Source organism: Lonchura striata, chromosome Z (genome assembly GCF_050655825.1).
Source record: "Lonchura striata isolate lonStrDom1 chromosome Z, ASM5065582v1, whole genome shotgun sequence".
Classification (NCBI taxonomy): domain Eukaryota; kingdom Metazoa; phylum Chordata; class Aves; order Passeriformes; family Estrildidae; genus Lonchura; species Lonchura striata.
In genome coordinates this window covers 82,265,475-82,288,860 of record NC_140740.1, presented here as the reverse complement: position 1 = coordinate 82,288,860, position 23,386 = coordinate 82,265,475, and the positions used below count along the sequence as shown (strand labels likewise).

At 41.4% G+C, this 23,386-nt stretch overlaps 2 long non-coding RNA genes across 2 annotated transcripts in view; both read right to left on the bottom strand.

Annotated features, from left to right (window-relative positions):
• LOC146763909 (uncharacterized) overlaps positions 1-18,134 on the bottom strand; it is a 30,687-nt gene extending 12,553 nt beyond the window's left edge. Inside the window, exon 1 of the long non-coding RNA XR_014951035.1 lies at positions 9,047-18,134. This is a non-coding gene — a long non-coding RNA (uncharacterized LOC146763909). The remainder of the gene's footprint in view (positions 1-9,046) is intronic.
• LOC146763908 (uncharacterized) overlaps positions 1-21,765 on the bottom strand; it is a 61,068-nt gene extending 39,303 nt beyond the window's left edge. Inside the window, exon 1 of the long non-coding RNA XR_014951036.1 lies at positions 18,475-21,765. This is a non-coding gene — a long non-coding RNA (uncharacterized LOC146763908). The remainder of the gene's footprint in view (positions 1-18,474) is intronic.
• Positions 21,766-23,386: the final 1,621 nt, after the last annotated feature.

Below are 23,386 nucleotides of genomic sequence, written 5' to 3'. Positions count from 1 at the left end.
AGTGTCACTGATTCAAAAGTCAAGGTTTTCTTGTCTTATGATCTCCTAGAACCAGATGTCCATTTTAATGTGACTCACCTGCATTTCTTCAGAGCTCCCTATGTCAAGTTCTGCAGGGACTTCCTGACGCAGGCAGTAGGGCATGAGCCCTGCAAGGCAAGTGTCACACCACTGAACAAAACTATGATTTGGGGGGGAAACTAAATGAAAAATGCATTCTGGCAGAATTTTTGAAGTGAATTTTAAAACAAATTTTGCTAGACAGAGAAGCCCTGTGTACCATTCTTGTTCTTGTTCAGAACCATTACTGAACAAGAGGGTAACATAAATGTCTGGGCCATGGTATTGAATGCAACAGCCTTTCAATTCAAGCTCAATTTTACCTGCAGCAATGTCCACTGAAAGGATAGTTGTATGAGGGTGAGCAAAATTGAAATAAACTTAGCCTTTAGCATCCTGCATATGCTAGAGGAAACAGCTGAGGGTAAACCTAGATAAAACAAAAAATAATAATCAGCAAATTAAGCTGATGCAGCTGAATATGAGTGCAAAAAATTGGAGAGTAAGACATGGGAAATAAATAACTGCTTTCTGCAGGGGTTGTTCTGCTTTCCTTTACTGGATTAATTGACATGCAGCTGGGTACATCAAGAGCAAAGAGAATATTTTGATGGTTTTAGCAAGTGTTCAATAACATGAATGCTGGAAACAATGACAAAGACTCTACTTTTGGAGGCACAGACAGGTATAGACGGTCATGTCTGCTTCACTTGGGTGCCTGCAGCTGGCTGCAGGCCAGAACCATTTAAATGCATTAGCTCAGAGCTGTTCATATGCTGAATGAGGCTATTCAGTTCCTGGAAGAGAGCTGGTTTGCATCTTGCCATCAGCAAGGGCAGACATAGCAAAGATGTACTTGCCTACACCATTTGTGTAGGTGCAGCTGAAAACAGCATTGAGGCCCTTGACGAGAATTTATGGCCTAGTTTTACAAATAGATTTTTTTACACAGATGGATGATTTTTGACTTTTTCTGACTGTTTCTGCCAAAAATTGAGTCTCCTCAGGTGAGTCTTGGTTCTGACAGAAAATTTGATAATTTAGCCCAGTTAAGAGTAGCCACAAAAATTTGGCACAAACATAACTGTGTAACAATACCTACCAAAGCCATTCAATAAATCTGTATTCTTCTTGGAACTCAAATGCCCTGATTATTGTGGTGATAACAGCTACATTAGTATAAAAGCAGTCAGTGCACATATTTGAACAAGACTAAGACTTGCTGAGCAGAAAGAGGATCAACTAAGAGACAGCAAAAGAAGGAAATGTTAAATGGCATACTGCATCAGTGGGATGTATCTATATGAGGGAAGTACTTTAGCTACCTAATCTCCCTTCAAACCATCTCCTTGCCTTGCAAGACTCTTTGTACATTTTCAACAGCAAGGAAAGTAAGGAAAAAAACAAGGCATGATTTATGGGGGGGAAAGAATGGTAATATCTGCTACAAGAGTGACTAATAAAGTTGGAAAAATACATAAGATTTTAAGCACACTAGGACTTTTTAAACATTTGCATTATTTTATTTCCTGAAATAAACCTACATGGTAACAGAGTTTATTTCAAGGCTGATAGCACAAAGATAGTTAAAATTATGCTATGACATTTTGCTTGAAGTACCATCCTCTGTAGACAAAAATCTCAGACTTCACAGGGAAAGGAGTTTTGCAGGTCAACCTTTATCTGTAGAATATAGTTCTGGCCTTGCACTGGAAAAGAACAAAACTTACACAGCCCTCAAAGTTGTCAGTTGGTTTCTATTAAATAAGACAGCCTGAAATCTATCCATTTTCCTCCTGAGGAGCCAAATTTATAAGTCAAATGAGCACAAGCTACTCCAGTTGAAGAATTCAGAGGATATATTCTGTCCTGGTTTACATGATGAGCACCTCTGAAAGAGTATTCCATTACTTCTCTATATTCATTACACTTTCCCCAGATTGAACTGGAACCATAAAGGGTAGAGAAGCAGAGAGAAACAACAAGACCACTGTTCCATATCCAGCTGTGGTAAGAATTTGGCCACTACCATTCCTAATAGAAATAAACACTATTTTTTCATTAAGTCAAATTGCAGGAATGGGTCTGGCAAAATATCTGTAGCAACTAATATGTCCAGAGACTTGTACAAGCCAAAAACAAAAAAAAACCACCAACAAAAAAACCAACCAACCAAACAAAAAATTTCAAGGGGCCTGCATAAATGAAAAATGCCTGCTGTTTACTTTTGGCAGCTGCCACCCCTGTAGGTGTAGTAGCTGTGCTTCAATGCACTGGGTTGGGATTTTCTTGGGCAGCAGCAGTGAGTTTTGATCTTGCAGCCTAGGCTGACAGGCTTAAAGAGGTTTCTGCTGGGATGGCAATGGTGTAGGATAGATCAGCATTGTGTGTTTGTACTGCAAGGAAAAAATACAGTGGTGATTGAACTGTGTAAAAAATATATTATCTTTCTGCTGCTGTCATGATACCAACTTTGTCCCAGAATGAAAAATTATGGATAAGGAAAGTAATCTGCCCTGCACTGCCTGAGGTGATGCTAATATAACTACATTTCTCACAGAGACTTGGCAGCACCAAGTGTTTGTCTGTTCCACTCATAACCTTCACAATCAAATCCAGTGCTGCAAAACACTCTTCAAAATACCTAGAAACTTGCTGCCACTTTTCAAATAACCAGTGTAGAGTGGTCACTGCCTCAGTACTGTCTGTGTGAAAGACAGCATGTGAATCCCTCCAGCATGATGATGGGCAAAAGACAAGCTTAGATTTGGAGCTTAGGTTTGAAAGACAAGCCTGGGCTTCATATCTGGATGCTTGCCTGCTAGTGGTGTCAGTTCATTTTGGGATGGCTAAATGATTGGCAAAGGCAATACTTGATCTTTGTGGCAGAGCAGGCATTCTTTCCCCAACATCAGATCTCCACACCTGGGCTAGGTACCTTCCCAATGTTAGTTTTTATCAATGCTTGACAAAGATTACTGCCACAGTGCATTCTGACAACAGTCTTGACTTGACTCTCATTGAAAACTTTAATTATTCAGCTGTACCCTAAGGATAAAGTGTTACATGACCTGGTGGACATTGCTAGACGTTACATTCATACTGGGACTCTTCACTTGAGAACATGGAGTTTGCTTCTTGTGTCAGCAACTCTACTACCCAAATAGCATAGAATCATAGAACAATAAAATTATTTTAGTTGGAAGAGATCTTAAAGATCACCTAGTTTCAAATCCACTGCCACGAGCAGGGATATCTACTACACCAGATTTCTCAACTAGGCCAGATTTCCCCTGGCCTTGACCACTGCCAGAGATGGGACATGCATAGATTCCTGAGGCAACCTGTTACAGTACCTCACCTCCCCCCAGTAAAGGATTTTGTAAAAAGTCCTTCTCCTCTTTTCCTGTTGGCCCACTTCACATACTGGATGGGTGCTCTGAAGTGTCCCTGGAGCCTTCTGTTCACTAGGCTGAACAACCCCAACCCTCTCAGCCTGTCTTTGTGGGAGAGAAGATGTGCTCCAGATTGTCTTCATGGTCTCCTCTGGACTCACTCCAGCAGTTCCACATCCTCCCTGTGCTGGGACCCCAGGGCTGATGCAGGGTTCCAGGTGGGCTCTCACCAGAGCAGAGCAGAGGGGCAGAATCCCCTCCCTCCCCTGCTGCCCACGCTGCTCTGGATGCAGCCCAGGACACGTTTGGCTTTTGGGCTGGGAGTGCCCATGGCTGGGTCATGTACAGCCTCTCACCCATGAGCATCTCCAAGTCCTTCTCACAGGGCTGCTCTCCATCTGTTCATCCTCCAGCCCACAATATGAAAATGTAAAACAGGGATTCTCTCCTTTTACAAAGGAAACTGAAGTGACAATAAGTGTCCTGGTCAAGTTGTCAGAGAAAGTTTGAGGTCAAGTAGGAGCTTCAACCATCTAAATCATAGTTCAAGTCCTTAAAACATGCATAGATTTCTACCTAAGTGTTTGCCTTTTTAAGGTCTTCAATGTAAAAGAGTGAACTGTTTGAGGGTTTGTTTTGTTGTTTTTTTTTTTTTTTAATACCTGAAGACATTATGTACATGACTCTGTCAAGAGATGTTATTTTATGTTGTGGTCTGTTTTCAGTAATGTCTGCTGTCAGGTACAGCAGCAACTGAGTATCATTACCTATTACATCTACAGAGAAAGGTTTTATTTTTTTAATATGTGTGCTATTTTATTCATGTGTTATTGCAAACACATAGGAAAATAGACTTATTTTTTATAAATATACATGTATGACAAATAATAGGTAACTTGAAAATAGAGGAATAACTACTTGCAGAAGCATATTTGTATTCTGTCATCCACATTATCTCATCTTTTGAGAAACAAACAAAATTATCATAATTGTTCATTCCTTTCATACCTTACCCTTTTCCATTACCCTCACTGTCACTATTCATCTAAATGATAATGCTCTCTTCTGGTTTTGGCTCATTGCAAGCCTCCTCTGGTTGAAAAACAAAATCTACTCTTCAGAATGTTTCAAATACCTCTGCCTGAAATGCCATTTTATGATGCTCAGCATCATGCAAATTATATTGGAGGTCTTCTCATACAGTGGATTTTGCAGGCTTGTCACATTGCAAGAGTCTCAGTGAGAGGGAAAGTTTGCCTTAAGAACAAGGAGAAAATATTTATCTTGATAGAAGGAGGCAAAAGGATGGTTTCCTTAAGAAAATCTTTGTTGGAAAGGTTTCTTAATAAAGCTAGTTCTGTACAAATGAAGTCAGAATAAAAATAAAAATAAAGTAAAACAGTTCGGCATATTCTTTTCACCATCCTTGCTGCGTATTATCACTGCTTTCATTTGGTCAATTCATGAATCATGGTCTAAGTGAATATCCTTGCATGTTATTCATCATGTTTGACTTCTGAATAAAACCAGTTTAAAATATCCTGGGTCTTTTTCAACAGCATTATAGCTTCTCTTAAGAATGTGATATTAGAGTCAGCCAGAGTGCATCTTTTTTGTTTATTTTGCTTTTTCTGGTAATCAGGAGTTCCATTCTTGCACGTTTGCTATTTTGAGATGTCTGTCTGGCCCTGCTGAGCTGCCATTGAAGCAAATGGGAATGCTGCAAGAAATTTGCATTCCTTGAGGAATATATCATGGCATCTCTACAGAACAGAGGCTTCCAGTAATGGAAGCTGGAGCTAATACTGATCCAAAAACTGCAACCATATGTCCCCGTTACAGAGAAAAGGGGGTGGAGCTTTTTGGGCTTTTTAATTTTAATTTTTAACTTCATACTCCCTATATCATTGGTGGGGACAAGGTTTCATCAAGAAGAGCCAAGTACTGTAAATTCACCATCTTGCCTGGCTCTCTCCAGCAGAGTGTGTGCCCCTAGGACTGAGTGAGCACTGCTGAACACAGCTGAGCACACTGGTCCAGAAAAACATCAGGCAGCCCAATACAGGTGATCTGGCTTCTGTTTTGTCCCAGTTCATTGTAGTTTATTTTGGGTTTTTTTCAGACTTGGGGTCCAGGAGGGGTTTTAAGCCATGAGAACTCTTCTCAACATACTGCCTTTGGAAACCATGTGGGCAGCACTGCTTTTTGGAAGCCTCTTTTTTTGTTCTCAGTGGTGAATAACTTTTTGTGAGTGCATCTCTCTTTTATAAATTTTTTTACACTAATACTGCACCGGCTAACACAAATTTAGTAAATTGTTATTCCAATTTATATGTTCTCCTCATTGCTCCTCCATTATTGGAATGGATGGGGCAAAAGAGTGGGGCTTGTTTGAAATTTACTTCCCTGCTAGTTGGTAAAACCAGCACACTATAGTAAGTGCTGCAAGGAAATTAAGGCTAAATCCAGCACCTCACTTCACACAAATATCACCTGTTAAGACTGGGACATCTTCAAAACAGCATTATTGCCAGCCTCTCTGAACATATCATGGCTATCATTAGCAACTTGCAATTTAACTGATCAGGTGGGGATGTTAAGATGGCAAGATGGAACTGCCTTAAGAATGTCATTCTGGTTTGCCTTATTAAAAAGTTTAAATATCAAGTTTGATCCTGGTGACTTTTTTTTCTTCTTATCCCCTTGTTTGTCATAAGTTTAATGAAATTGATTTATGGTTTAATGAATTGGATTTATTGGTTTAATGAATTGGACGAAGGTTTATGTCACTATGTCATATTGTTACTATCATCTTGTTGAAATACACAGACTACAGAAAGGCTTGGCAGTTAGGAATAATTCTCTTTTCTTGACTTACAGGCATTTCTTACAAGTTCATCAGGTAATCAGCCAGAAGCAAGTGAGCTGCTCTGACATGAGGGACTGCTAGGAGTTAACATAGATGCAATGCAAAAATATCAGAAGACTGAAACAAAACTTCAGAGGGAAATGCAAGTTTAACCATCAAATTTCAAATTTACACTTTAATGCATGAATTCTTTTCTTCCAAATGAGTTGCATTTCAAATTATTACACAATTCAACACGGGAGAGTGCTGATGGGGCAACCCTGGCTGCCAGGCCACTGCTGGCTCATGTTCAACTTGCCCTTGACCAGGACTCCCAGATCCCTTTCCATGGCACTGCTCTCCATTTCCTCATTCCCAGGTGGTCCATACACCCAGGGTTGCACCATCAGCACTTTCCCTTGTTGAACTTCACACAGTTGGTGATTGCCCAGACCTCTGATTTGTGAAGGCCTCTCTGCAGGGCCTCCTTGCCTTCAAGGGAGTCAACAGCTTCTCTTGGTTCTGTATCATCTGAGAACTTGCTTAGTATCCCTTCCAGTCCTGTGTCCAAGTAATTTATGAAGATGTTCAAGAACACAGGGTTGAGGATGGAGCGCTCTGGAACCCCACTAGTGACAGGTCACACCAGTCTGATGTCACCCCATTCACTGTTGCCCTTTGTGCCTGACCCATGAGCAGCTGCTCACCCACCACATGGTGTGTTTATCCAGCTGTGGGCTGCACATTTTCTCCAGAAGGGTCCTGTGACAGAGAATATCAAAAGCTTTGCTGAAATTCAAAAAGATTGCATCAACTTCCTGGTTTCCCTTGATGGGTCACCCTTCCTAGAGGGAAATCAAGTTTAATAAGGACTCCCCACTCATGAAGCCACACTGGTTGTGATCAATGACTGTGTTGTCTTTCAGGTGTTTTTGAATATCTACCAGAATAATTTAAAATTATTTTACCAGGCACTGAAGTTCTGGTACTGAACTACTGGCAGGCTTGTAGTTTCTGGGGTCCTCTTTCTTGCCCTTGTTCAAATTGTGACAACATTCATCAGCTTCTATTCAGCTAGGATTTCCACAGACTGCCAAGGTCTTTCAAAAATCAACAGGAGAGGTTTCAACTTTTGAGTATTTTGAGATGGATGACTTCAGGCCCTGTAGAGTGGTAGGGATCCAGCTGGAGCAGCAGATCCTGCACAATGTCAGGGTCATCTGAGAGCTGATCATTCTCACTGTCATGGTCTTCCAGCTGAGACCCCCTTGGTCTGTCATCTGTATTGAAGACAGACACAAAGACCACCTCTGCTTTGTCTATGTCCCTGTTAGTGAGATGACCATCCTTCTCCTGTAAGGGGACAATGTTATTTTCACACTGCCTTTTGCTATTAATATATTTGAAAAACCTCTTTTTATTGTCCCCCACAGTTCTGGCCAGCTTCAACTCCAGTGCCATAAAAATTTTCTCCCTACAGTGGTGAGCAGCATCTCTATATTCTTCCCATGTCACCTGACCTTGATTCTACTGGGCATACACCTTCCTTTTTCCCTTATCCAAGACAGCAGATCACTTTTCATTATGAAGAAAGTAATTTACAGTTCTGAATCTTAGTCTGAGAAACCTCAGCTTCTCCTGTTGGTCTTCCTCATTATGCAATGAAGATCAAAAAATATTTTTTTTTTAATTAGAGGCAGCACCTAATTCTATTTCCAGCTTTTGACACTGACTTTAACATGTCCAAGGAAACAATGGTCTATTTACTGACAGAAAGAGGGGCTTTTATCCGAGCAATATTTCTCTAATTAATATAAAAGCACACCCAAACTTTTAGTCCGGTATCATTAAAAAGTGACTTGCAAATGTTATAGCTGCCATTTAAAGATGCTTATTGGTGTTATTTTTCTCTGTGCTGTTCTTGTGTTTGTCTCCTTATGGATCAGTGTGTGTATGTGAACATTTGTTTTCCCAAAAGAAAGAATTCAAAAATATAAACAATAGGGCCTAAAGATATTTATGTTTAGAATAAAGGGTTTGTGGCACAGTTTCTTCTTATGTAACTCAGCAGCTGGCAGGAGTTCAACAATAAGATGAATTCCCAGTTCTCTTGAAATTATTGCTATTTCAGGCAAGGTACCTTAGTGGAACTGGACCTAAATCAAATAACCACACCATATGGTTTTGCCATAAAGATCTGTCAGTGTTTGATAATAACACACATAAGTGTTACACGGTTTTACCCAGGATCTCATTAATCTGATTGGGAGCTATGTATTTAAATATCTCTGAACCTCTGAACCTAGAACACCAGCCTCAATCATAAGATGTTGTTACAAGTGTTCAGTCACAGCAAGACGGCTGAATTTCAGTAAATCATGTTCTCTAGGTGCTTGCAGGGCATGTTAAAATCAATTAAAGTTCCTCTGACAAACTTCAGGTTCCATTCAACACCTCTAAAGCATACAACATCTACGTGAAGCATGGGACTAGTTCGACATCATTTTTACACTATAGGGAAGGCAAAATGCCACCTTCAAGGAACATACAGGAAAAAGATCTAACTACAGAAATTTTCTGGCAGGAGCTTAGCACCATCAGCCCACCTCCTAAGCATCTGAGCAAACCATAGGATATGCATAACCATCAGCCCTTTGGATGAGGCAAATATGGTAATACAGGGACTTTCCATATTCTCTCCAGAAGATTGGACAACCATTTCCTAAAGTGAGAAAGTACTGACCTGTCTCAGAAGGAGCACAGAGTCTGTTTGAGCTCGGTTCTCTGGGGACCCAAATTCATCATTGCTTCCCCCCTGGGAAAGAAGCTGATGGTGCATGATTGCCATTTGAACACAGATGCCTGAAAGGGAGAGGTTAAGCAAAAACATAGTGAACAAATGAAGCCAGGACTGCTCCTCTGGCAGTTTCAGTGACAACATTTTCATTCTGCCAACTTTTCTGGAGGCCAGCAGGAAGGACTGGACAAGTTCACCAGCAGTGCCATCAGTGTTTGTCAGCTGGCCTGCTGGTAGTGTGCCCTCCTCATGATCCAGGAGAAGTCCCACCTGGCTGTGCAGGAATGCCTTAAAATCCAGGTATTACAAGTCCAACAAGGATTTCTGAAGCTTGATAATGGAAACAGAGACGCAGTTGTTATATTTAGGGCCTGGAATTCAGACAAAGCTGTACTGCTGCAGTTCAACAAACTATATGCTACCTGAACTGTTGAAAAGGAACTGTGTGTACTTCTGGTGTGCTCAAAAGCAATTTGGCATAAGCCAAATTATATCAAGTTTGCAGAGGGCATGCTTACCCCTTCACTGACCATAGCCTAGTATTTTTTGCACCGTTGTCATCTACAGCTGCAGCTCTGTAGAGTTTAGCACATAGGAACACAGCTGCCTTCAGGAGGATTTGTCTGGGAGCTTTTGGGAAGTGCTCCTGACACTTCTTCTGGGTGCACAGCACTTTCCCAGGTGCAGAATAGCAGCAGATAACTTGGGAAAAGCTGGGATGCTTCTGGAATCTGTGCCCCTGTCAGTATGAAATATATGTGTAAAATACATGTGGACTTAGAAATAACCAGAAAGATAAAAACAAGCCAGCAAAACCACACAGGGGAAAGCTCTTGCACAGGTAAATGAATGAAAACCAAAATGAATATAATAGATTTCAGTGGTTGTAGTTCCTTAATGTAATACAAGAGTGAAACTGCCAGGAAATGAAGTAATATTTTGGCAATGAACCAACTTCTCACACACTTTATCATATGTTGTCAGTACAGAAAGAATTCCTCGGAGTCAAAGGGCTAATTGCAAGCAAAACCTGACAAGAGAAGGGACAGGGCTGCAGTAAGCAGTAGATTCCTGGCTGCAAGAATTCAAATTATGATAGTCTCCTGTTTGCCCTCTTTCAACAGAAAGGAACTGGAATGTTTTGAAGAGGAAGAAAAGGCAACTGGTCTAAAAGTGTTGGGAAAGAGGTGTCTCCCCATACTGCACTTTGTTAACCTGTGGAATTTCCTGCCAAAACATCTCCCTCAGACTGACTGGAAAGACAGATTAAGTATCATTGAAAATCTAAAATATTTCTACATCTATTTTAAAAAAAATTGAAACCCACATATAACTACATGAAAGAGGACAAAAATTATGTATGAAAATAATAAAACCATTTCTGCCTTGGCATATAAACTGACATTCTAATTAGTATACAGAAATTCCTTTTTATATTTGGTCATTGAGAAACTGTGAGGTTTCTTGCACCTTTAGCTGAAGCAACACCTCTAGTCACAGTCAGACATGAAATTTTGGGCTAAAAATAATATTAATATCAGCAGTTCCATCTGATCTTCATCTGTTTCCCTGAGTTTATCCTCCAATATAAAAATTTCTAAAAATGTAAAAATACTACTCACGATTTCCTCTGGGCTAAATATTCCTTCCTAAGAGAACAAACAAGCATAGTCAGCTCAAGTCAGCATTAAGACAATAGGTGCTTTTTTAATTTATAGTCACCTTAAATTTGTTAGAAGAAGGGAAGACAATGGTACCTTAATATTTCATTAAAAGACATATGTACTCCTAAAACAAGGATCTTAGGCTCAGTGTCTGTATGAAAAGTTGAAGTCATTTAACTCTGTAAGTCTGAGCTTGCTATATCTGTACCAGTTATTGTGCTTGCAGAGGCCTTCAATTAGCTGAACAGTCTAAATAAACAAGAAAAATGAATATGATTACAGTCTGTTGAGGCGCGGCATGCGCTCCTCGCCGCGGCACTCCGAGCCGTGCTGGGCGGTGAGGGAAGAGAACGGGCGGCCGCTTTCCCCCGCAAGCTCTGCAGTTTCAGTTCGTGGCGCGCAGGGACAGACGAAGGCGACACGGGACTTGGGGGGGGAACGAGATGGTTTTATTCCATGAGCCCCAAGACCCCGGCGGGCGGGGGGGCAAAGGTTTTATACAGAACTCAGGAGGACGGGTGTAGGAACAGTAACCAATGAGGGAATAGCAGGGGAGGAGTTTAGGGCAGAACTAACATCTGGAAGCTGAGGAGGGGGCTAGAATGAATGACAGGGAAGGTTCTAGGGAAAGGGGCAGGGAAAGGGGGGTTGGGGGGGGAAACAGATATTAAACAAATATCAAATGAAAGAAAAACACACCACCGCATCTCCCTCTTTTACTTTACAAAAAGAAGGAGAATTTTGTGGTTTAAGCAAATTAATAAAACATGCAAATAATATAAAATCATATGATAACATTGTAAATTACTTAAAGGACATGAAAGACACATTATTGCATTTATAGGGCAGGAAGAGTAGTAACAGCTTAAATTAGACACAAGACTGCACAAAACTTGCTGTTTTGCTGTTCTGAGTAACAATTTAAAATAATGTAAATAATGTAAATAATTGAAATAGAATGAAATAATTGACAGAAATTAAACTAAAAAATTTAATTAGAATGATTAAAATTATAACTATCTAATTTGAATAAAATAATTAAATGGAATTATTGGAATTAAATATAATAAAAGATCAACTAAATATAACTAATAAATTTTTAAATTTCGCAGCAATGCAGCAAGCCTGAAGCGATATAGTAGCTGAGTGATTCCTGTAGCAATAATGGTTAAACACAGCCTTTAAGTTAAAAAATATCAGAAAAGACTGAATTAATTATAATTATAACAAAACAACTTAATATAAAATCAAATTGTAACATTACATATTATTAAAAAAACATAAATTGAAAGACATTAAAAAATGATAAACTAATTGTGATTATAACATATGAAACATATAAAAACTTTATCTGGAATATATAAAATTGTCCTAAATGAGAGTCCAAATTAAGGGTACAAAGCACAGCAGGATTTGTGACTTCATCTGATTTAGAATTTGCTGCGTCGCGGCGTTTGTGATGTTCAGCTTCTTAAATTTTTAAAGCAGAGTCAGCGGATAACGGCGCTTGTTTTAAAGCAGAGTCAGCGGATAGCGATGTGGTTTGTTCAATTTGAATGTCCGTTTGAGAGGTGGGCATAATATCTTGAGTATTAATTAACTGGGATGATATTTCTTTCTATAAAATATAACTCAACAAATAGATTATTCAAAAATAATCAAAAGCAAAAAGAGGAATTTGTGGTTAAATAAAAAGGAATATTGGGTAGGGTACATTAAGGAATAGGATAGGGGAATCAGACAATCACTTAATTAGTGATTGCCATGATTAACAGGGGGTATTGGTAAGGGGTGGACCGGGGCGCCGCCATTTCAGGGGGAAGACAAAATGACGGATCCTCAGTCCCGGGTTTCGGCTCCATTTCCTCGGAAGAAGATCCCTCCCGACCTTCCCCCCGGAGGACGAGCCCGAAGAAGGATGGGGGAATATCCAACCCCGCCTCCCCACAATAGGGACTAGCCTCGTGCAGGGACGGTGCAGGGCTATTGGGGGAGAAATGGGACTGGCGGGAAGCCAGGGGCGGAAAAGAAGGGTCAAGGCGGGAAAGCGGGTCCCGAGCGGCGTGGCCAGCGCCATCTTGGGAGGGGTGCCAGATACACTGCACTTGGCCTGAGCAGTGTCCGGCAGGGCACTTGGGGCGGCTCGGCCACAGCAATCCCCAAGGGAGGATAGGAAAGGGTTTTAGGAAAGTCCGAGGGGATGGGGGCATAGGGAGCTTCACAGAAGCAAAAAGGGGAAATTTATAGGAGGGGGGGGGGGCCGCCCGACGCAGCTGGATGTCGGCGCAATGCGTGGGTGTAAAGGGCCCCTTTTAACAACTCTCCTATAGCTAACGTGTCGCCCTCTTAGCTGATCCCTACTGGTGTCTTTTCTACCCCCTCCGTCCAGCCCAGAATGGGGAGGGGAGGATAGAGAAGACAACTTTTTCGAGGAGAAGAAAAAGCGATCTAATCTAGGTCCCCACAGAAGACTAGGCGAAGGATAGCACTCAGTGCTAGCTTCTCCCAGAAAAAGAAAACCCACCCGCTTGCCAGGGACATGTACGGCTACAGCCCCAGTCTGGGCGCAGACGGGGGTTAAAACGCGAGAAAAAAAAAAGTGACAGACCCAGCCGCCCGTCGGGGCGACCCCCACCCCGTGTAGCCCACCTTACCTTGCAGGCTCGGACGGAGATGGCTTGAATCTTCTCCTCGACTCGATGGAAAAGTTGCGCTAAAAACTGGGGATGTTCCTTCTCTTTCGGTTTGGCCCTTCCGGAAGCCTGGGTGTTCCCGTTAAACCAAGACTCGTCCCCGAAGCCTTGGTTTCGGCCACTATCAGCCTCCGGTGGTCTCGCTGCAGATGCTGACCGAGGAATGAACCTCTTCTCGGTCAGCCCCTCTTCAGGCTCCCCCGAGCCGCTGCCAAAACCGCCCTCTGTGTTCTCGGGTAAGTCTGCCCGCCAAAAAGCTCTGCAGCCCGGCTGCCCGTGCAGCGCGGCTGCTCCCGGGCGGGAAGATGGCGAGAACAAAGAGGTCCCGGAGCCTCAATCTTTTTCGCTCGGCGCTCAGCTCCTCATAGCATCAGGCAGAGCTTTTACGGCCGTAGATGTTTCTCTTCCTTCCTTCTTCTTCTGTGAGGCGGGCGCCCCCACAAATTTGCCCGTTTTTTTTACAAGACGAAGGAGGGAACCATCCTCTGCTACCATATGTTGAGGCGCGGCATGCGCTCCTCGCCGCGGCACTCCGAGCCGTGCTGGGCGGTGAGGGAAGAGAACGGGCGGCCGCTTTCCCCCGCAAGCTCTGCAGTTTCAGTTCGTGGCGCGCAGGGACAGACGAAGGCGACACGGGACTTGGGGGGGGAACGAGATGGTTTTATTCCATGAGCCCCAAGACCCCGGCGGGCGGGGGGGCAAAGGTTTTATACAGAACTCAGGAGGACGGGTGTAGGAACAGTAACCAATGAGGGAATAGCAGGGGAGGAGTTTAGGGCAGAACTAACATCTGGAAGCTGAGGAGGGGGCTAGAATGAATGACAGGGAAGGTTCTAGGGAAAGGGGCAGGGAAAGGGGGGTTGGGGGGGGAAACAGATATTAAACAAATATCAAATGAAAGAAAAACACACCACCGCAACAGTCCTAACACTAAATCACTTTTGGTTACCTACTGATATGAACAATTTCAGAGTTGTATTTCTCAGCTGAGATGTTGTTGAACTGGGTCAGCCAACTTATATGTTCTTTGCCTTCTGAACTTTGAAGTAACATGTCAGTTTACTGCACATTTATTTCAATTATGAAATAAGAAGCACATGGCTCATCCAAAATACAGTTTCAGGGCTTCAGGTTTCAGAACTGCTAATTCTGTTAATTAAATGCTAATTTTTCAATTAGCTCTGCCTAACAGGGGAAGAAATATTTTCCTGTGATACATTGATAAACACCTCAAGCATAAAACAGATTAATGTTTTCTTCCTTAGAATCAGAAGATTGTGGAAAAGTTGCATGCCTTAATCTGCCAGCTATTCTCTTTTGAGACAGCCTCAGCACTCTCAGTTCTTGTTGCAAGGGCACACAGCAGGCTCATGTCCAACTTACTGTCCAACAAAGATCTCTGAAGATCCCTGTGCTAAATCTGCTTGGTAAGCACAAGTGTATTCTTCTAAACCGTTAGTGATAAACATTCTTCCTCATACTTCCATTCAGGCAACTAAAATGGCAATCATCCATGTCAATAAAAAAAAGGGAATTTGAGGACAGTAGGAAAAATGAAAAGGTGATACACTGAAAAAGCTGGCAAATTCAGTCAGTGATTCTACAACATGGAGTTTAGACAGACCAATGACAGTTTAGGCATCTGCCATGCAAGTTCTTATCCCTGGTCAAATTGTAGAGATTTCCTTCTTATTCTGGAAAGCAGAATGGATATGTGGGAGGATGTATTTCATTTCAGCCCAATTGCAAGAGAACTACCACAAGATGTGAAAGCACCCAAGGAAATACAGTCTCCTGCTAGCCTGGCATGTCATGTTGCAGAACAGCTAAATTGGTCAGAAGAATTGTGTCCTATTTCTGTCTAGAAAAGAAGACTAGAGAAATCAATCAAGGCAGCATTTTTCCTAACATGTTTTTCTTGGGATAATTTGAACACAACCAGGTGAGGTAGAGCTGCTGCCCCAATCCAACTGGGAGGATCTTAAAAGCTGCCCTGAGATTATCTGGTACCCTTTATAAAGGTCTGAAATTTTTCCCCTTCCTTGTTCTTCTCCAGCACACCTGAAGATGCAGCAGCAGGTTTGTGTTCTCATCGCTCCCTGCTGTTGGCAGGACTGTCCCTATCCCTTTTTCTGCAGTGTCCCTGAGCTGTGGAAAGGGAGACAAGAAAATATCTAACATTTATATACAAATTTGCATAAGCATAAATGACTGCATGCTGCCATTTGGGCTGCCATCCATGTAGTAGTAAACTTCCATAAGGGAAAACCAACAGGTTTGTACTATCATTGGGTCACTGCTGAGGATGAAAATGCAAGGCCAACTCTTCTTCCCAGTTCAGAGTCCACAGGTCCACTGCTTAAAAGAAAACAAGATACCTATTACAACATAACCTTAATTCCCTTCATGCTAGTCATACCCATAAATACATATAATTTATCTAATTTTTCTTGGATCTTATGTAGATTTTATGTGTGATTTTTGACTGGACTGCAAAATCTTTATAGTCTTGAGATTAGATTAGATTTTACCTGTTTTCCTTACAGCATTCCAGATGCACCTGACCAGGGCTGAGCAGAGGGTCAGGATCACCTCCCTCAACCTGCAGGCAATGCTCTTCCTATTCCTCAGGATCCCATTGGCCTTCCTGGGCCCAGGACACACTGCTGGCTCATGGACAGCTTGTTGTCCACCAGCACCCCCAGGTCCTTCTCCACAGAGCTGCTTCCCAGCAGGTCACCCTCAGCCTGTGCTGGTACCTGGGGTTGTTCCTCTGCAGGTGCAGGACCCTGAACTTATCTCTGTTGAATTTCAGATGCTTCTCTGCCCAACTCTCCAGCCTGTCCAGGTCTCACTGAATGGCAGCCCAGCCCTCTGGGGCATTGGTCCCTCCTCCTGTCTCTGTGTCAGGGAGCTCACTGAGGGTACGCTCTGTCCCTGCCTCCAGGTCACTGATGAGTAAGTGAACAACACTGAACCCAGAGCTGACCCTGAGGAACCTCCCCAGTACTCCCTGTGCCACTGATCACAGCTCTCTGAGCTCAGTCAGTTCCCAGTTCACCTCACTGTCCTCTCAGCTAGCCCACACTCCCTGAGCTACCTATGAGCATGTAGGGGAAACAGTGTCAAAAACCTCGCTGAAGTCAAGATGTCTCCACTGTTCACTTCTCCCTGTCCACGCAAGACATATGTCATTTTTGACAAAGCCTTCATTCAGAGACTTTTTTCCTGACTTGAAACCAAATTAGAAAAATCTCATGAGAAACATATGGAACTGTTTGATGGCTGGTTTTGTATTGCACATTTCTATTCCTGTCCAGCTCTGTTCTGCTCCAAAGGATTTCTCATGCCTTGATCTGTACAGATATTCAGGTCACAAGCTATGTCCTGCCTTTGCCATCCACTGTTGTGAAATACTTCTCTTTCCTGGACAAAATGACATTCAGATGGTGCCACAGCACCTATCTTAGTGAAATTAATGTATCAACATGTTGTTGTTGTTGTTGTTGTTATGACTGATGATTTATAATTCTTACAATAATAATTAATAACAACAACTAATTGCTGCTAACAGCTGCTTACCAAGTTGGTTCACTTTGGATTTGCATGGAAGGGAGATTTTAACTCACGCCTTGTCCTCAATTACAAGTTTGCACTCCAGTCTGTAGTGTGATAAGCTGCCACTTGCGAGGTGGAAATTTCTTGGCTGGCAAGTGACAAAATGCACTAGAAGGATGTGCTACACTTTTGAGAGGAATATACAGCCTGCTCACATGAGAGTAACCAAACCCCATGAGTTCAAAATTAATTAGTGCACGGAGAGTTGTTGATTTCTGCCCCTACAGGTGACTAAGGGCTTCCACAATCCCAAATTGCATCCCAGAGTAAAAAACCTGCACATGGTACCCATGTCTGCTGGGCAGTGTTAGGCAAAGTGCTACATGTCTGCAGCATTTACACAATCTGAGATGTCAAAGCAGGCATTTGCAAACCCCACTGAGGAAAAGAAAAAATACATGATCATTTCAAACAGCTTAATATTTTTAGACAATCAAGTTTTTCTTTCAAGGTTCACTTGGAATTCTACTCCTGTACATTGCAGCAGCTTTTTTTCTGACACTTCTGTTAAAATCCAAAGACAGCTCCTACCCAAGAATAATTTCAGTTTCTGAGTTACAGACATTTTCTCTACACAGTAGAGCAATGAATCAAAGTATTTAAATTCAGACTGCTGTAATATTTCACAGTCCTGCCAGAGACAGAAACACAGTACCCAGACTGTAAACAATTCTGTTTCCTTGCAGTCCTGTTAAACTACATACAAGCACTTACATCTCTCTTTAACATTGGAGCCCATAGAACAAGCCACAGATGTAAACCTAAGTTGTGCATAAGCATTTTCAGGACTGAAATTTGGTGATTTAACTTCAAACGTGCATGTATTTTAGGTGAGCTCTTGACCATCATGAAGCAGCAATTTTTTGTACGTATTTTTCCTTAAAAGGAAAATAAAGCTCCACCTTTTTTTCCTTTTTATCTCCCCTTTTTTAAGTTGCAAAACAAAGAAGGTATAGCAACATCAGGCTGTTTGGAAATCTAGGCCAGGAAAATCTACTGGATAGCTTAGCTACTTTATGAATTGCACTTCTTCAGATATTATTATTATTATTATTATTATTATTATTATTATTATTATTAAATTAGCTACTCTAGGCAAGTAGCCAAATGGGGATCTTTGCAAGTTAAGTTTCAATATTCTCAAGAGCACAGATAACTTATGGAATATTTTTATCCTGGAATGATCAATTTTACTTCACTGTAACACCATATTAAAAAAAAAAAAAAAAAGACAGAAAAATTTGCCTGACAAACTTAATTATAGTCTTTGTTTGAGAAGCAAATGTTTTTTATATAACCTACCTGAAGTTTTGCTACTGCACACAGGAAGGCATGCCTTACCCATGGATAGAAACAAATCTCTGTGTAACAGAATATGGCTTGATTGAACACTACTTACCTGCAGCTAAGTAGTGTATGCCTTCCTACAAGCAGTCTTCAATCTCTGGGTTGATATCTGTGTTGAAAAACCAATGCTATGCTTCCTCTCATCTGCGCTTTCAGAAGAGCATAGTCTACTACTACTTTCAACACTATTTATCCCTGCAGCAAGTAACTTGTTCCAGTCTCATGTTGTGTCTGAATCACACGTTTACTTACCTCCAGACGTTTGCAGTGTCATAAGCACCATGCCCAATTTGAGTTCTGCACCACAGACCAGCCAGAAATTATTTAGGTTTTGCCCACTCTTCAGTATTTAATCAGTTGCATTATCAGTCACACCCACGTCATTATGACTCAAAAGCCTCTCCCACTCAGAACCAAAGCTCCTTCAGAAGAAACCCAGGAAAACAAACCTGATCCAAACAAATATGAAAAACTGTCTCTCTGCATGTATCATGGAAATCCATGCAGAAAAGGTATATCACGCTTCCATGTGAAAGCTGAGCAAAACATCTCCTAGCAAAACCTCCAGCATGGAATGACTCCAGCGTGTGTTAGGAATCCTTTTCACCTCAACAAAACAGGCTGATTTTGCAGGTAATGTTTTCAGCTGACGTTTTTTTCCACTCAAGATGTAAAAAAAGCTACATTATTTTGCTACAGTAGCTGTCAACATCAGAATATTTTCTCATTTTTGCTTTTAATTCTCCTGAAATTTTGAATGTTTTTAACTAGGTAAAATGCAGGTCCTTTTAAAACTATACCCTGGTATTTATCATTCTCTAAACAGGCCTTCTCATTGACTTTTGCAGTACTATAGTGAAAATGACATAAGAGCTTTACAGGTCAGTATAGCTAGTTTAATTTAAATCGGATTTCCCCATTGCTGTTGTTGGTCCAGTAACATTCATGGGGGAAGATACTTTGTACTAGACTCAATCCAGGCTGACCAGCATCCTGAGCACTCTGGCTGCATTCAAACGTCTTTTAAAAAGGCATAAACATTAAAGTAAGAGTGAAGGCTCTGGACTTCCTTCCAAAGTGGAATTATTAGAGGGTCACCTTTCTTTTGTGTTTTTTCTCAAATCCCTTAAAGCCCCATGAAAGGAGCACAGTACAAAAGCACCCCAGGCAGACCCCTAGCCATGCCAGTTTCATCATGGTCCCATGCTCACATGGCTCTGCTGTTTGGAGAGCTGTAGGGTTGTGAATTAGTGCATCTGCACCGTTTATCCACCTTGAATTGCTGACATGAAGCAAAAGCATGGTCTTGGTGTGCTCTGGAGGTATGTCTCTGCCAAGGGATCACCCCTCATGTCAATAAGTAGGGAACAGGTTAAGCGACCACATTTTCACCCTCAAATACTCTTTGTAGGAGCTGAGATCATGGAATCACAAAATTGTTTGGGTTGGAAGGGACCTTAAAGATCATGTAATCCCAACACCCCTTCCAGGGCCAGGGACAGCTTCCCCTGGATCAGGCTTGTCAGTTTTTGTTCCATGCTGGGGCAAAATGGTTTGGCCAAAGCACAGACTAACCTGTCACAAAGAGCAGATTGCTAGCATCAGATCTAGGTAGAAGCAGGTGGGAATGAGTGGTTTTTTTGGAAAGCGTAAGAAATTATTAAACAACACAGCTGTTGAATGTAAAAGGAGATGCAGGAAAGAAATGCTGATTTGCATAATGAAGGAGAGCACTTTTGCCCTCAAGAGCTCTACAAATAGAGGAAACAGCTTGGATCTAGATTCAACATGACTAGGACAGCAGCCATAATAATCTTCTTGCTCAATAGCTTTAAAAGTTCAATTTAATCTTATTTTCTCATTATTTCCTCCTTATGATCCTACTACCAGTTAGGTACCCCTCTGACCCAGTAAAATAGTATTGCTATTGCAGAGATATTTAAGAAACATCATTCTCTCTCTTCAGACTAATTGTTAAAATTGCCTCTAAACAAAATGTAAATGTACCCTGCAGTCTTGGCCAGGAGATTTGGTCTGTTGAGTAAAATATAGATTCTTACTACTCTGTTTAAGTGTGGATAAACTGCATTCTCTCTGCAAAAATCCCAGTTTGTGCTAGGATCTAGGATTTGTTCCCCTCCCTGTGGACAGTGATGGACACTGCACCTATTATTTTTGCAGGGCAGAAATGTGCCTTTTGGTGAATAACAAACCCAAAAATAATCCCATCTGTTCATTTTTTTAAATCCATCACTCTATTAATAGGGCTAAGGGAAACATTCTCCTGGTAGTTATGAAAAGAGGTTTAAAACTTCACAGGGAACACAAAATAGCTCCATTTCATTTTCCAGAGAACAGAAAGCATTTCAAATCCACTGGGATTGTCAGTCATGTCTTTTCTGCTCTTTGAGTCTGCGTGCGTTGGCATGGACAGTAGTGTCACCCTGTTAGTCTCCTCTTCCTTGTCTCCCTGTGTGCCAAGGGTTGACTGGAGCCAGAAAACTGGGCTCAAGAATGAAACCTGGTATTTGGTGCCAGCACAGCTCTGAAAATACAAAAGACCCCAATACAAATGTCTTAATCTGTGTAGTATTTGTATTGCCAAGGAAACAGTCAAGTGCCATGGGAGTAACTATGAACAAGAACAGAGTCTGGCCTAATTTATGTCAATCTGTGAATGAATGCTTTGCTCCAAGAATAACAAGAGCAAGACAGCAAATCTTACAAGCAGTTACACCAATTTCCTGCAATAATCTGAAGATCTGAATGCTCTGGTTACAACATAAGACCTCAACAGCAAACTGCTAGACCCACCCCCTGTTAAGAAACAGGCTCTTTTGACAACTACACATCTCTCTGGGACACGGAAAAGAGAGGCAGCACCTTTAATTCACCAGGTCAGCTACCTCCTTGGAAACATTAGGACACACTACTGTCACAGATAGAAGACACCCTGCAAATGCAGGATGGAGACTGGTGCTCTGTGGTGCTGCAGTGTGTGAGTGTATGAGCTCAGCTCCATGAAAATCCTTGTCACCACTAAGAGAGGCAGCCACAGCTCAGGCTGCAGCGCACTGCAAGTCAGCAGACTTTCCTTGTGCTAGGTGAAGGGCACAACAGCTCAAGTCTGACAGTTTTCAAGTATGTTTTTTAAGGATGCATTTCAGCTGATATGTTCTTAGGCCTGTCTGACTGTTTTGTTGCATAAATGTTTATGCCAGCAGAAGAGTGGTAACTGGAATACTAGGGTGGGAGATTCCCTTTGAGCACCAATGTGGGTATACAAATTTTTAAAGTGACAGTAAACCACTGGGGTTTGGTTTTTTTTTTTGGTTGGTTGGGTTTTTTTGTTGTTTTGTTTCATTGGTTTTGGGGTTTTTGTTTGTTTTTTGTTGTTTTTTTTTTTTTTAGGGAAAGCAACACATAGAAAAGACATTTTCTTACTATATATAACCTTGAAAGTCAGACCATGCCCTGAAGTTCCTAAATGAAAGCTAAGTTCTTCGGAACACCACTTCCCTTTTCTTGTCCATTTTCTTCCCATTCTCTTTTGTTGTTTGTTAACAACAAAACAAAGAAAGATCAAAGCTGAGTCCTTGAGAGTTGGGCAATATTACAACAGAGCACAAAACTGAGTAATACAAGTTCCAGCCTTGTTGCCTCTATGACTATGATCCTGTTTGTGGCTTAAGAATCTGGATGCCAGATTTCTGAGAATTTTAAAGATAAACAATGAAGTTCAGCACAGAAGTAAAATATGTAATGAGGAAGAGCTGTTTTGAGTGAAACCTTACTGGATGAATTAGCATAACTAAGAAAATTTATCCCTACCCCTCCTGAAAATACATTTATATAGGTATGTAATTATTCTCTGCTGCTGCTGCCTGTCAAAAAATGTCATGACAAGGTAACTGGGATGTGCCTTCCTAAGGGACAGAAATTTTACTGTAAATGTTTTTTTCTTTCTTCTTTGGTTAATTGCAGAGTCTGGCTTTTTCCTGTAAGATGCTAACATTACTTTGCAAGCTTATTTCCCCCAAATCCTTAAGCAAAAATTTGAGTTTATGGTTCCATGTTTCTTTACTCAGCAGTGCATGTGAGCAGTTGCTGCTGGCAAAGAGGCCTGTGTGGGCTTTCAGTGAAAAGTTCATGAAGTGCTTTTTGGATAGAAATGGATTAATGGACTGAGACTTCAAAGTTGCATACAGATAAAACAGTCCCTGCATTTAGCAAATCTTTTAAATAAATTCTCACTCACAGTTTTCCCTTTGGGTCCCATCCAGATTTTAGGCGCAGGAGAAAGGGATCACTTGTACTTGTTGAGGTTCTCATTCTTCAAGACCCCCCCCAAACCTCAGCCTCACTCTTTGCTTTAGTACCTGCCTAGTTTAGCCTTTCCAGAAACTTTTATCTGTCAGTGAATCTCAGAGCAGACCTTTGCAGTTCCCTGACACACCAGAATCAAACAGCTCCCAATCCTCTTACCAATATATTGTTACCTTTTGTTTCTTGATGGAAGAAATATTTGATACAGTCAGAAAACACTAAAAAGTGGCAAAAAGCTCTATCTTTTGGAATATAGAGAAAATAGAGTTTATCTGTAAATGCATCTGTGAACTATTCTTCACTTTTCGTTGCTAGCACACATTTTGTATAAAACCTACAGGTCTATGCTTTGGCACATGGATACAAGCACACTGGACTTTTCAGGTTTTGTGTGGGTTATTTTTTGGACTGCACAGTATTTAATACACAGCCTCTGGACTCTTTATAGTGAGTGGAAAATACCAGGTTTTCATCAACCTTAAAATACTTCCAAACCCTGAGAGAAGGCAGCTTGAGATCATCAGACAGTAATGTGCTTGTATGAAGGCTTGACCATCTCAATTGCTGATGACAAAAATCTGCAAATCAATGACGCCTTAGACATCATTACATATATTTTCTTTTTCTCTTTTTCTTTT